This window comes from Gopherus evgoodei, unplaced genomic scaffold, assembly GCF_007399415.2.
Source record: "Gopherus evgoodei ecotype Sinaloan lineage unplaced genomic scaffold, rGopEvg1_v1.p scaffold_36_arrow_ctg1, whole genome shotgun sequence".
Lineage (NCBI taxonomy): Eukaryota > Metazoa > Chordata > Testudines > Testudinidae > Gopherus > Gopherus evgoodei.
This window is the reverse complement of record NW_022060038.1, coordinates 2,175,460-2,189,423: the sequence shown is the minus strand read 5'-3', so window position 1 is coordinate 2,189,423 and position 13,964 is coordinate 2,175,460. Positions and strand designations below refer to the sequence as shown.

The following is a 13,964-nucleotide window of genomic DNA, read 5'->3' as shown; positions in this document are numbered from 1 at the left end:
GGAGGGGCTATACTGAGAATACTCAATCAGGGAAAACTGTAAAGAATAGGGTAGACAATCTCCAAAACTGGTGGCTTATTCTTATAATTAGATTCACTGAACCAGTAAAAAAAACAACAGCTTCTATAATACCTTACTGGTTACCAAGAAGCCAAAATACAGTTCTCTTTAAGCAATCCAGCCTTTGGCTCCCACCCAGACAACCAAGTCTATATATTGAGGGTTATTTAAAATCTTATTCATCATCTATGAAGTTCTATCACTCCCAAGAGAAGTTCTACTGCTACCAGGAGATTGGATACATTACACACCAGATAAATGAATATTTCAGATCTTACCCAAATACACACTTACAGCCAATTCTTATTAACTAATGTATTTATTTAAAAGGAAATGAAAGAGAGTTATTGTGGCATAAAATCATTATACATGAGATATGAATCAAGTTCTATGGTCAGTTTCATAGCAGACATGGTGGGGCGGCTGATTTGTAGAAATCCTTCTGGAATTTATAGAAAAAGTCATAGTCCAGTAGGCAGTCCATGTGCAGCATTAGTTCAAGTTCTTCCATAAGAATTTTACAGCTAATCCAGAATTCCTCAGTCTTGTGACTTGAACTTCCCCTGACAAAGTTTAAGCAGATCTGTTCCTTGGATGAAAAATAGGTAACGTCCATGGTTGCTTTGAAGCAAATCTCTATTTCCTAGGCATACACCGATAACTAGTTGCATTGATTAGCATAAGGCAATTAACGATTTAAACGTTTCTGAGGCAATTTACTACAAATTTCAAAAAGAAATAAAGACTATGTTACACACTACAAGTTTCATTTAAATGTTAATGTCCCCTTTTCATCTCTGAATCAATAGAATATAGTAATGAAACATTAAAGACAGGTACTGAAATTTAGCATCTGCAAGCTAATTAAATCATATCACTGAACTTCTACTAAGATATAGTTAATCAAGATGAATAAGATTAGTATCTACTTCTGATTCTCTCACAATACAGGACTACATTTCAAGAATTCTAGTCTATTTACCATGGCTTTGCTAAATATCTACAAGGAATAGCCCTGTTTACCATTTCAATACTTTTCTAAGATATCCTTAAAAGTTGCTTTTAGTTCAATCAGCCTGCTGGTTGCTTAGCCGTCTCTGGCTCAGTGTGACAGAACCAACTCAGTGCCCTCATTAGAACCTGTTAGTGGAATAGTTTTGAAAGATCTTCATGATCCGTTTATGAAGCTCCTTGGTTTTTATGCTGTACACAATGGGATTGAGCACCGGGGGGAGGAGGAGATGGAGATAAGACAGAACAATTTGACTCTGAGGTTTAGTCTTTTTCTTGAACCTGTGAATCATAGACAAATTGATCAGCGCAGTGTAGAATAGCAGGGTGGCACAGATGTGGGAGACACAGGTGTTCAGCGCCTTGAGACGCTCTTGCCAGGATGCTCAGTACTATCTGAAGGATCATGATGTAAGACAAGGCAATGAGCACTGAGTCTAATCCCAGAGATGAAAGGACAATAAACAAACCATAGAAACTGATGGACGTAGTATCTGCACAGGCCATCTTCATAACATCTGGATGCAAACAATATGAATAAGAGAGAGGTTGGAGCCTTCTGTAGGGCAACCTCTTGAGAAGAATGACAGCTGGGATATGCAGACCACTACCCCTGATTATTATCGCCAGCCCTATCTTTCCTATCCTAGCACTGGTTAAAGTTGAAATGTATCTCAGCGGGTGGTGTACTGTAACAAAGCGGTCAAATGCCATGGCTAGTAGTACAGAAGATGCCATGAGGAGAAAAGTGTGAATAAAGAAAAGCTGGGTCAGACAGACTTCAATGCCAATTTCTCTGGTGTTAAACACGAAGACGCTGAGCATTGTTGGCAAGGTGGAAACAGATAAACTAAGGTCGGTGACAGACAACATAGACAGGAACAATTACATGGGCTGATGGAGATTATGCTGTGTCTTGATCACAAACAGAATCAGACTATTTCCTAAAATTGCAATGAGGTACAGAGAACAGAAAGGGGTGGAGATCCAGGGGCCATCAGCTTCCAGCCCTGGAATTCCTGTCAGGAGGAACATTGCAGGACTGATGTCGGTTTTGTTGCAGGTTGGCATGATGTGCGGGGGTGAAGGGCAGTTCTGGTCAGTTTACTATACCACATTCCCTACAATTAAAAACAACATTTTAAAAAATATGTGAGACCCTGACAGAAAATCTGGCTCTTCCTGCCACTGCTCTACAGACAGGTTGGAGTCAGTACCTTGATTAAAAACCCTCACGGTACTCACCGTTTCCCAGATCAGTTATAAAACTCCATTACTAATAATATCCCATGCTTACATAGAGTTTTGCATTCATAAATCTCAAAGTTCTTTACAAAAGAGCACAAGTGTCCATGGGTCTGATTCAAAGCCCATTGACGCTCATGGGAAGGAGGATGTAGATCCTCATTTAACTGAGGGGGAGACTAAAGCACAGAACAGGTAAGGAACTTGTGCAAGGCCACGCAGGAGATCAGTGACAGAACTCAGGTCTCCCAGCTCTCAGCTGAGTGCCCCCTCACTAAACTGGAAGAGTTGAAGAATATGAAGAGAATATGAATAGTTGTATGAACTCAAGTTGTTAAATGGAACATAAGAAAAGCAGAGCTGACCTGAACCAAAACACTGGGTCAAAATACCCCTGCACTCTGGAACAAGGTTTCAGTCTGGATCCAAATCTCAACCCTTTAGCTTGGATCCATCTTAAAAGAGTAAATGGTTTAGCTATTTTAAAATCTTCTGAGAGGAAAACAATTATGTGCATTGTGAATGGTGCATGGGTTGAGAAGCATTTGTACAAACTACTCAGTTATGACTGAGAGTGACCCAAGGGAGGCTGTGGCAGAACAGGGTCCAAAACCCAGCTCTGCTGTGTTTTAGCTATAAACACCAGCCTGTTCTACACGATGTTATTGTTGGAGGGGAAGGGAGCCACTGAAAACTGTGACTGTTGCCCATATGCTATCTTCATTCAAGATGCCCCCTTTGCTCACGTTGGGTGAAATCGACCCCTGTGCAGAGAGTCGACATGTGACCTATGCACCACTTACATTCCTCAACCTGGAATTTTGCCATGTGCCCCCGTTTACTGTGAAAAAAACCCCTGTCCTCAGGTGTGTGCATACTCCTAGGGTCATCAACTGGCCAAACTATCCCTCACCCAGGCAAAACCCTCACTGAGATTAAGTTCTGATGGAACAAATATAAAGAGCTTGATTATCCCACATAGGATTTCCCAGTAGACACTCTGAGAGGTATATGCCAAGCAAGTGCCATGCCTCTGGAAGCTGTAGGAAGCAAAGGGAGTGTATATCTCTCTTTCAGAGGTCACAGCACAGCCTCCCATAGGCTAGAAACTATGGTCAGATTATTCAGTATTTGCCAGTCTTGGGCTACTTGCATGCCTTCCTGTTAAGGGTCTGGTGCTAGCCACTGTCAGTCAGGTTATGAGTTTAGATGGACCACTGTTTGGATGTGGTATGGCCATTCCTACATGCCTTGTCACCATACACAGCTGCAGGCAAGCCAATGGCACTCACGAAAAAGTGCCGCAGAGAATTAAAAGCACAAGCTCACTTTCAGTGGGGTTTGGGTTCCTCACTCCTGACAATTCCACCCCACAAAGGTAATGTTTGCGCCTTAGATTGCAGGTGCCAGAAGCAGGGACCTGTCTTCCTAGGGGGTTGAGTCCTGAATAAAATAACAAATAATGATGCTGATAATAAAAATGTGCAGCTCTCCTTGGTTAAACGTTTCAAGCAGTTGAGACCAGTTGAGATTGCTATAAATATAACTGAAATTGATGCAATATGAACAGCACACTTACCAAGCCACTAAAATAGAAGCTGGAGAGGGTTCATCATCTACTGCTGGGGAAGTAAAGCGTGAACGCACTGTGCAGAAACCTTCCCTCGTTCCGTCAGGCATGCAGTGCGGAGACATTTATAGCGCGGCAGGTAAAAGCTCTTGAGGATGAGTGAATCAATTGGGAATCACCATTGATCACATTGTTACACATTTTAGCTCAACCAGCACAAACGGAAAATACCTAAAAGGTAAATGATTTGAAGTATTTCTGCACTGACTCAGTTTTTCACTGGTGCAGCTTCCAGGAAGAAGGGCTAACCCAATTCACAAAATAGTTTGGAATATTTAGCAATCATCCATCTCAGAGCTGATTTAAGTGGTGTAACTGTTTGAGTAAGAGGAATGTCACTGACCTGTTCTTGATCAGGATTTGAGTGGGCATTTTTTTTCTCAGAGAGAAGTTAGTTCTTGTGAAAGGTGCCAAACTGACAGACCTGGAGATGTCTGTGCTTTATGAGGCCATATGTCATGCATACTAGTATGGAATCACAAAACTAGAAGGGACCTTGAGAAGTCATCTAGGCCAGTTCCCTGCACTCATGGCAGAACTATGTATTATCTAGACCATTCCTGACAGGTAGTTATCTAACCTGCTCTGAAAAATCTCCAATCATAGAGAATCTACAACCTCCCTAGGAAATTTATTCCAGTGCTTAACTACCCTGACAGTTGGGTGGTTTTTTCCTGATGTCCAGTCTAAACCTCCCTTGCTGCAATTTAAGCCCATTGCCTCTTGTTCTATTGTCAGAGGTTAAGGAGAACAATTTTTCTACCTGCTCCTTGTAACAGCCTTTTATTTACTTGAAAACAGTTATCTTGTCCCCTCTCAGTATTAAGAACATAAAAATGGCCATACTAGGTCAAACCAAAGGTCCATGTAGTCCAGTATCCTGTTTTCTGACAGTGGCCAATACCAGGTGCCCCAGAGGAAATGAACATAACAGGTAACGATCAAATGATCCATCCCATGTCACCCATTCCCAGATTCTGGCAAACAGAGTCTAGGGACAGCATCCCTGCCCAGCCTGGCTAATAGCCACTGATGGACCTGTCCTCCATGAATTTATCTAGTTCTTTTTAAACCGTGTTATAGTCTTGGCCTTCACAACATCCTCTGGCAAGGAATTCCACAGGTTGACAGTGTGTTGTGTGAAAATAATACTTTCTTTTATTTGTTTTTAACCTATTGCCTATTAATTTGTTGGCCCCTAGTTCTTGTGTTATAAGAAGGAGTAAATAACACTTCTTATTTACTTTCTCCACACCAGTCTTGGTTTTATAGACCTCTATTATATCCCCCCTAAGTTATCTCTTTTCCAAGCTGAAAAGTCCCAGTCTTATTAATGTCTTCTCATACAGAATCTGCTGCATGCCCCTAATATTTTTTCTTGCCTTTTTCTGAACCTTTTCAAATTCCAATATATATTTTTTTGAGATGGGAAGACCACATCTGCATGCAGTATTCAAGATGTGGGAGCACCAGAGATTTATACAGAGGTAATATGATATTTTCTGTCTTATTATCTGTCCCTTTCAAATGATTCCTGTTTTGCTCACTTCTTTAACTGCCGCTGCACATTGAGCGGATATTTTTCAGATAACTATCCACAATGACCCCAAGATCTCTTTCCTGGGTAGTAACAGCTAATTTAGATCCCATCATTGTGTATGTATAATTTGAATTATATTTTCCAATGTGCATTACTTTGCATTTATCGACATTGAATTCCATCTGCCATTTTGCTGCCTAGTCACTCACTTTTGAGAGATCCTTTTGTAGCTGTTTTCAGGCTGCCTGGGGCTAACCTAGCTTGAATAGTTTTGTGTCTTCTGCAAATTTTGCCACCTCACTGTTTACTCCTTTTTCCAGATTGTTTATGTACATGTTGAATAGGACTGGGCCCTGTAAAGACCCCTGGTGGACACCACAATTTACCTCTTTCCATTCTGAAAACTGACCATTTATTCCTACCATTTGTTTCCTACCTTTAAGCCAGTTACCAATCCATGAGAGGACCTTTCCTCTTATCCCATGATTGCTCACTTTGCTTAAGAGCCTTTGGTGAGGGACCTTGTCAAAGGTTTTCTGAAAATCTAAGTATGCAAAATCCTCTGGATTCCCCTTGTCTACATGCTTTTTGACCCCATCAAAGAATTCTAGTAGATTGATGAGGCATGATTTCCCTTTACAAAAAACATGTTGACTCTTCCCCTACAAATTATATTCATCTATGTGTCTGAAATTTTTTGCTTTACTTTAGTTTCAACAAGTTTGTCCATGACTGAAGTCAAGCTTACTGGACTGTAATTGCTGAGCTCACCTCTGGATTCCTTTTTAAAAATTGATGTGACCTGAGCTATCCTCCAGTCATTTGGTACAGAAGCTGATTTAAATGATATGTTATAGATGGCAGTTAGTAGTCCTGAAACTTCACAGTCCTGCAGGATTCCTTAGAATCATAGAATGGTAGGACTAGAAGTGACCTTGAGAAGCCATTAAGTCCAGTCCCTTGCTCTCATGGCAGGACCAGCACTATCTAGAAGAGTGGTTCTCAAATTAGGGCTGCCACTTGTTCAGGTAAAGCCCCTGGTGGGCCTGGCTGGTTTGTTTACCCGCCCCGTTCAGAGGTTTGGCCAATCGCGGCTCCCACTGGATTCTCAAGTTTTTCCTAATGTCTAACCTAAACCTCCTTTGCTGCAATTTAAGCCCATTGCTTCTTGTCCTACCATCAGAGGGTAAGGAGAATAATTCTTCTCCTTCCTCCTTGTAACAACCTTTGAGGTACTTGAAAACTGTTATCATATCCCCTCTCAGTCTTCGCTTTTCCAGATTACATAAATCCAGTTCTTTCAATCTTCCCTCATAGGTCATGTTTTCTAGACCTTTGTCCACATCTTTCCTGAAATGTGGCACCCACAACTGAGCACAATACTCTAGTTGAGGTCTAATCAATAGGGAATAGAGTGGAAGAATTACTTCTCATGTCTTGCTTACAACACTCTTGCTAATGCATTCCGGAAGGATGTTCACTTTTTTTTTACAGCAATGTTACATTGTTGACTCATATTTAGATTGTGGTCCATTATATCCCCCAGATCCCTTTCTCCAAGATAGTCATTTTCCATTTTAATGTGTGGAACTGATTGTTCCTTCCTAAGTGGAGTACTTTGCATTTGTCCTTATTGAATTTCATCCTATTTACTTCAGACCATTTCTCCAGGTTGTCCAGATCATTTTGAATTTTAATCCTATCCTGCAAAGCATTTGCAACCCCTCACAGATTGGTATTGTCCACAAACTTCATAAGCATACTCTCTGTACCAGTTGTCCCCAACCTTTTTCATCTGGCAGGCGCCAGATAACGAGCCATGGAGGACCGTGGTGGCAGACAAGCATCCACCGAAATTCCACCGATAATGGACAATGTCAATAGGTGTTGCCGCTGAAATTCTGCCAACAAGCAGTGTCATCACCGAAATGCCGCCGAAAATCGGCGGCATTTTGTTGGTGATGCCTCTGGATGACACAGCTTGTCAGCGGCATTTCAGCAGATGCTCATCTGCTGGACAGTACACTGGCACACTTAGACGCCCCGGTGGGCACCATGACACCTGTCGGCACAGCGTTGAGGACCCCTGCTCTATGCCATTATCTAAATCACTGATAAAGATATTGAACAGAACTGTACCCAGAAGTGATCTCTGTAGGGCCCTTCCAGCATCACTGTGAACCATTGATAACTACTCTCTGGAAACTGATTTCCAACAGTTGTGCAACCATATTATAGTAGCACCATCCAGGTTTTATTTCCCTAATTTGTTTATGAGAAGGTCATGCGAGACAGTGTCAAAAGCTTTACTTAAGTCAAGATATACCGTGTCTACTTCCCCCCATCCACAAGGCTTGTTCACCTGTCAGAGGAAGCTATTGACATAGATTTGATTTGACATAGTTTGTTCTTGACAAATCCACACTATTACTTATTGTCTTATTATCTTCCAGATGTTTGCAAATGGATTCCTCAATTATTTGCTTCATTATCTTTCACGGTACAGAAATTAAGCTGACTGGTGTGTAATTCCCTGAGTTGCCCTTATTTCACTTTTTAAATTTATATTTGCCTCTTTCCAGTCTTCCTGAATCTCTCCTGTCTTCCATGACTTTTCAAAGATAATTGCTAATGATAGGGAACATCAGCCCCCCCTCAAACATAAATCTAAGATACATTGCTTATAATAAATCATAAGTATAGGCCCTAGGCCTTAAGATTACTAACACACAAGGAATAAGTTGCTATATTAACCACTGTGGAACTGCACTCCCAGAAGGCAGTTTCATTATACACAAACCATGATCATGCTGCTAGCATAAGGGGAAAACTCAAAAAAAAAAAAAAAAGTCCCCTAATAACCAGCTCATCACTGCCCTAAAGTAACATATTAAAAAGCTTGCGTTAGCATAAATAATCCAAGTATCAGCATAGAAACAGCTGGCCAGAATTGGGAACTGGACACCAGACACTGAATACCAAGGGGCCTTGCAAGGCTGGTCAGCCTGACCGCAAGTAGGGTAACTGTACTGTTAGGGTCTTCTGACAATCACGTAAACATCCATGAGGAAGTGAAAAGATAAGGCTTGCAATTTTACATATGTTATACCATATAAGGATAATATTAATTGTGCTTCTGCAATGTATGCCATATGATTGCCAAATAAGGTTGTGATTTATGTGTAAGCGAGATATGATAATTTGCGGTTTTAAGCTTTATAAGCACTGGCGAAAATCAGTTCGGGAGAGCGGCTTAACCCTTGCTAGGGAATATGTTGTCTCTCCGTGTATGCACACATGTATTGATGATATATCAATAAAAGGAGCCTCAGGCTGTCTGATCAATTGACAAGGTGGTGGTCTTTTCCCCAACACTAATGTCCAGATATCTCCTCAATCAGTTGCTTGAATATTCTAGAATGCATTTCATTAGGCCATGGTGACTTGAAGACAACTAATTTGTCTAAGTAATTTTAAATTTGTTCTTTCCCTATTTTAGCCTCTGATCCTACATCATTTTCCACTGGAATTCACTATGTTAAACATCCAATCACCACCAACATTCTTGGTGAAAACCAAAACAAGTCAGTAAGCATTTCTGCAATGTCCACATTTTTTGTTATTGTTTTCCTTCCTCATTGAGTAACAGGTCTACCATGTCCTTGGTCTTCCTCTTGCTTCTAATATATTTGTGTTATTTGTTTATATTCATCCTTTGTAATTTGACCTAGTTTCCACTTTTTGTAGGACTTTTTTTTTTATGTATAGTTCATTGAATATCTCCAGGATGGTCTCTTGCCATACTTCCTATTTCTTTTCTGTGGAGTGGGATAGTTTGCTCTTGTGCCCATAGTAATGTCTCTGGAAAACTGCCAAATGTCTTCAGTTGTTCTTCCCCTTAGCCTTGCTTCCCATGGGATCTTGCCTACCAACTCCCAGAATTTGATGAAGTCTGCCTTCTTGAAATCCATTGTCTTTATTTTGCTGTTTTTCCTCCTACCATTCCTTAGAGTCATGAATTTTACCATTTCATGATCAGTTTCACCCAAGCTTCCTTCCACTTTCAAATTTTCAACCAGTTCCTCTACATTTTCGAAAATCAAATCAAAAATAGCCTCTCCCCTAGTAGCTTTCTCCACCTTCTGGATTAAAAAAAAATGTCTCCATGTCCACATGCTTTCCCAAAATTCTTATCCTTCTATCAGGTCTCCATGTTTTTGACTTACCTGTGGGCTTTGGTCACTTCCCAAAGTTATACATTTCAACTTTTATCATTTATATGAAGATTTCACAAGTTACACATCTTTTCACCCATGACTAATATCCTTAGGCATGGGAAGTAGGAGTGTGGGGGATACTGCAACTTCCCCAGGTTTTGCACCTGGTGTTCCCGTGCCCAGTGCTGGCCCCAGGTCCCCGCCGACTCTGCCAGTGCCAGTCCAGTTGATGTACCCAGCATGTTCTGCTGCTCCCAGTGTCCCACCACCCTCATAGGCTCTTCCGAGCCCCAGAGACCCACTGCTCCTGGTGTCCTGCCACCTGCTGAACCTGTGGGCTCTTCTGCCCAGGGTCCCACGATGGCCCAGGTCTTCACAGCTGCCCCGAGCTCTGGCTGCAGCCTGGAGCAATGAGGGGCACTGCGTGAACATGGGTAATGGGAGGTGCAGCTCATCACCCCCTGTGATAGGTTGGATCACAGAAAACCCCTTGGGACTGCCACCTGATGTGCTGAGACTACCCCAAGCCTGTTTCCCCTGGCACCTTGGGACTTCAGTGACCTCCCTGGTTTGAGCCAGACACTCTAGTCTGCTGCTAACTCAGACCCAGGTCTGAACCACATCCCCCAACAGCTGCAGACTTAACTGAAAACATCTTAAGAAGTGTTCCTGTCTCTACCACTCAGATGCCCAGCTCCCAATGGGATTCAAACCTCAAAGAAATCCGTTTTACCCTGTATGAAGCTTATACAAGATAAATTCATAAATTGTTCACCCACTATAACACTGATAGAGAGATAGGCAAAGCTGTTTGCCCCTCCCCCCAGGTATTAATACAAATTCTGGATTAATTAATAAGTAAAAAGTTATTTTATTAAATACAACAAGTAGGATTTAAGTGGTTCCAAGTAGTAACAAACAGAACAAAGTGAATTACCAAGCAAAATAAAGTAAAACACACAAGTCTATGCCTAATACAATAAGAAACTGAATACAGATAAATCTCTCCCTCAGAGATGTTTTAACAAGCTTCTATCACAGACTGGACGCCTTCCTAGTCTGGGCACAATTCTTTCCCCTGGGCCCTTGTTCCAGCTCAGATGGTAACTAGGGGATTTCTCATGACTGCAGCTCCTTTGTTCTGTTTCACCTCCTTATATAGCTTTGGCACAAGGCAGGAATCTTTTGTCTCTCTGGGTCCCCACCCCTTCTTCTACAGGGAAAAGTACCAGGTTTCATATGGATTTCAGTACCAGGTGACATGGTCACATGTCCTGTGAGACCCCAAGCCTTCATTCCTCCCAGCCTGACTCACAGGAAGGCCTGCAGGCAAACAGAGCCATCCACAGTCAATGGTCCTAGTTGATGGGAGCCATCAAGATTCCAAACCACCATTAATGGCCCACACGTTGCATAATTACAATAGGACATTAAAGTTATGTTTCATATTTCCAGTTTCAGATATAAGAATGATACATTTATACAAATAGGATGACTACACTCAGTAGATTATAAACTTTGTAATGATACCTTACAAGAGACATTTTGCATGAAGCATATTTTAGTTATATTATATTCACAATCATCAGCATATTGTCATAAAATCATATAGAGTGCAACATCACACCCCCACTCTAAAAATCATTCCAGAGCCACTACTAATACCCAACCCTCAGTTTGTCCCAGTTCCCTACTTTACCGTGGGGAACTTTTCTGGCTTCTGCATAACCCCAGGGGAATTGGCTAGTGAAAGGGTCTGAGTCCCCCCTCCCACTCCCTATACCCAGAAGCTTACCTCATCTCAAGGATTCCCCTTCCACTTTCCTGTATCAAAATGGAGACACAGCTGAGGATTCCTGGCAGGCTGAAGACCCAGTCTCATCATGGTCACTTAGGATAAGGGCTAGGGTGTCCCCACTCCTGGGTCCTCTCTTCACACTGGACGCTTCCCTGACCCACTGATCACTACACTAAATTCAATCCAAATATAAATTATTAAACAGCAATTGTAAAAAAAAAAATGAGAAAAGTTCAAGGAAACATGGAACCACACTCCATGAGCATGGGAAACCCCACAAACAACTGTCTCTGGGATGTGAAAAATGTTTCCAGTTTGTTCCTCACACCTCCCAGGCCTCCTGCCCAGGTGCTGGTTATGCTGCGGTGATACTGCGAGTCCAACACTTGCTCTGGCAATGGCCACACACTCTTGGGCTGCAGGTGGCAGGACCCTCCTCCCTAACATCTGTCCTTCCAGCAGATTCACATCCTCCCTTCTGAATCCATCCTTTGAGGCCTGCTTGTCTGGTGACTTCTCCTTGTTCTGGGCCCTCTGCCAAGGCCCCACCTTGCTCTCCCCAGCTGTTCATTCTTTTTGGCTGCCGTGTTACTTGTGGCATGGCCGGCGTCCACTATCCTGGCTTTGGCCTCACTGCTCTCCCCTGTAGCTCAGCTGGTCTGTGTCAACCCAGCTCCCAGCTCTGGTCTGCTCCAGCTGGAGCTCCCCAGCTCTGCCTCAATGCTGCTTTGCCTCCAGCCCAGCCCTGCATCGTCTGGCTCAGTGCCACTTCTCTGGCATCAGCCCAGCTCTGCCTTCTGGGCTGCTTCCTGGGCCCCTCTGGTTTTGGGGTTGCCAGATTTCTACTGCAATAATAGTCCAAAGTGACTTAAAAACTAACCTAAAAGTAACCCCATCTATTTCTTGAAATGAAGAAGGTTTTTTTAATTAACACATTGGTCTATACATCAAGAAAGAAATGGAAGATTTCATTACATACCTTGTACAGATAAGATTTAAAAAAAAAATCTATAATCACCAGCAGGAGTTGGTCCACTTTAACCACAAAGCTGTGAGATGATAGTGAAATTCAGAATCAAAACCCCAGTAATGGTACTTGTATCCCTATTGAGGGTTGGAAGCTAGTAGAAAATGTTCATATTTTGAGTTGAATTTGTTTGTTACTGTTAGTCTCTAAAAGTCAACATTTCATCCTCACTGTCTTTGTTGGGAGTAGAATACTACTGCTGCTGGTCCTGCATATCATCAGTGACCAGTGCAATCATTCCTTTCTTTGGTGCAAACAGTTCACAACAGATTTTGTTGTTGTTACATAAACTCCTTAATAAGAGTATTTTCTATAAGTTCCTCTAGTATTTTCTTGCGCAATTTTGTTTTTATTAAGTTGATTTGAGAAAACAATCATTCAACTGCAGTGTTGCTAAAAAGTAGTGAGAGTAATGAAAGAACAAACAAGCCAAGTTCACTAAAGTCTTTGTCCTCAGCAGAATCCGTGTGTTCGAGAGCTTAAACCTCAAAGTGCTCAACTTGGTTTTCCTGAACATAAGGCCAGTGAATCAAAGGCAAAACTCTGCTGCTTCTGCTGCTGCTTCAACTGTCCAAAGCATCCACAAATCAATGGCAAAAATGAAATATCAGACAATCTAAGTCATGCCAAGCTGAGAGCAGTAGAAGGACATAGTACTGCAAGCAATTCAATCATCCCGACATTTGGTGGCTGTCTCTGTTTCATCTGTTTCAAAAACTCCAACATGAAATCCCGACACCTTTTTTGACTTCTTCAACAATATGAACAGTCAGTGTCTGTTTTGACAGCTCCAGGTGGAAAGCATCTATGCAATCTGCTGAGTAATTTGACTCAATGGTTGTGGTCATACTTTAATACAGCAGTCACGGTCTCAAAAATACATAGTTTCACAACTCTCACCAGCAAGAATGCTCTCAATTCCTGCAGCAGCTTTCCTATATTATCACTTTCCAAATAAAACATTTGGTTTATCCTCCAGGCTTCCTGAATTACTGGACATAGCAAAATCAAATAAATTTTACTCCTGGATCATTGCATATATGAAAAAGAAGTTCAGCATTGTAGCTTTTCTCCTTGTCTTTGGCTTTCTGAAAGCGGAGCTTGAGTTTCTCAAACTGATCAAGAACCCTGTTCACAAAGGGTTAATGCAAAGCCCCTTGCTTCAGAAAGCTGCAGAATCTTCTGGTAGTCTGGAATTCATGGAAAGGCCAAGTGACAGGGTGTGTGGGGATGAGTGATGCTGAAAGAGGTCAGGTAATGATCGGAGAGAGGGAACTCAGCTATGGAGAGAGCAGTGCTTGGTGATGGGATGATAAGACATTTGGTGTGAGGAAGTTCTGAGACTGTGAATTTGTACAACATTGCGCTCAGACAAACTGGGACAAAGTACTCTTGATTAATGAGGAAATATTCTTTCCCCTCCTTGTTACAGAGGA

The 13,964-nt window shown here is 42.0% G+C and overlaps 1 pseudogene; it reads right to left on the bottom strand.

Annotated features, from left to right (window-relative positions):
• Positions 1-1,193: 1,193 nt before the first annotated feature.
• On the bottom strand, positions 1,194-2,142 carry LOC115641920 (annotated as a pseudogene).
• Between the last annotated feature and the right edge of the window lie 11,822 nt (positions 2,143-13,964).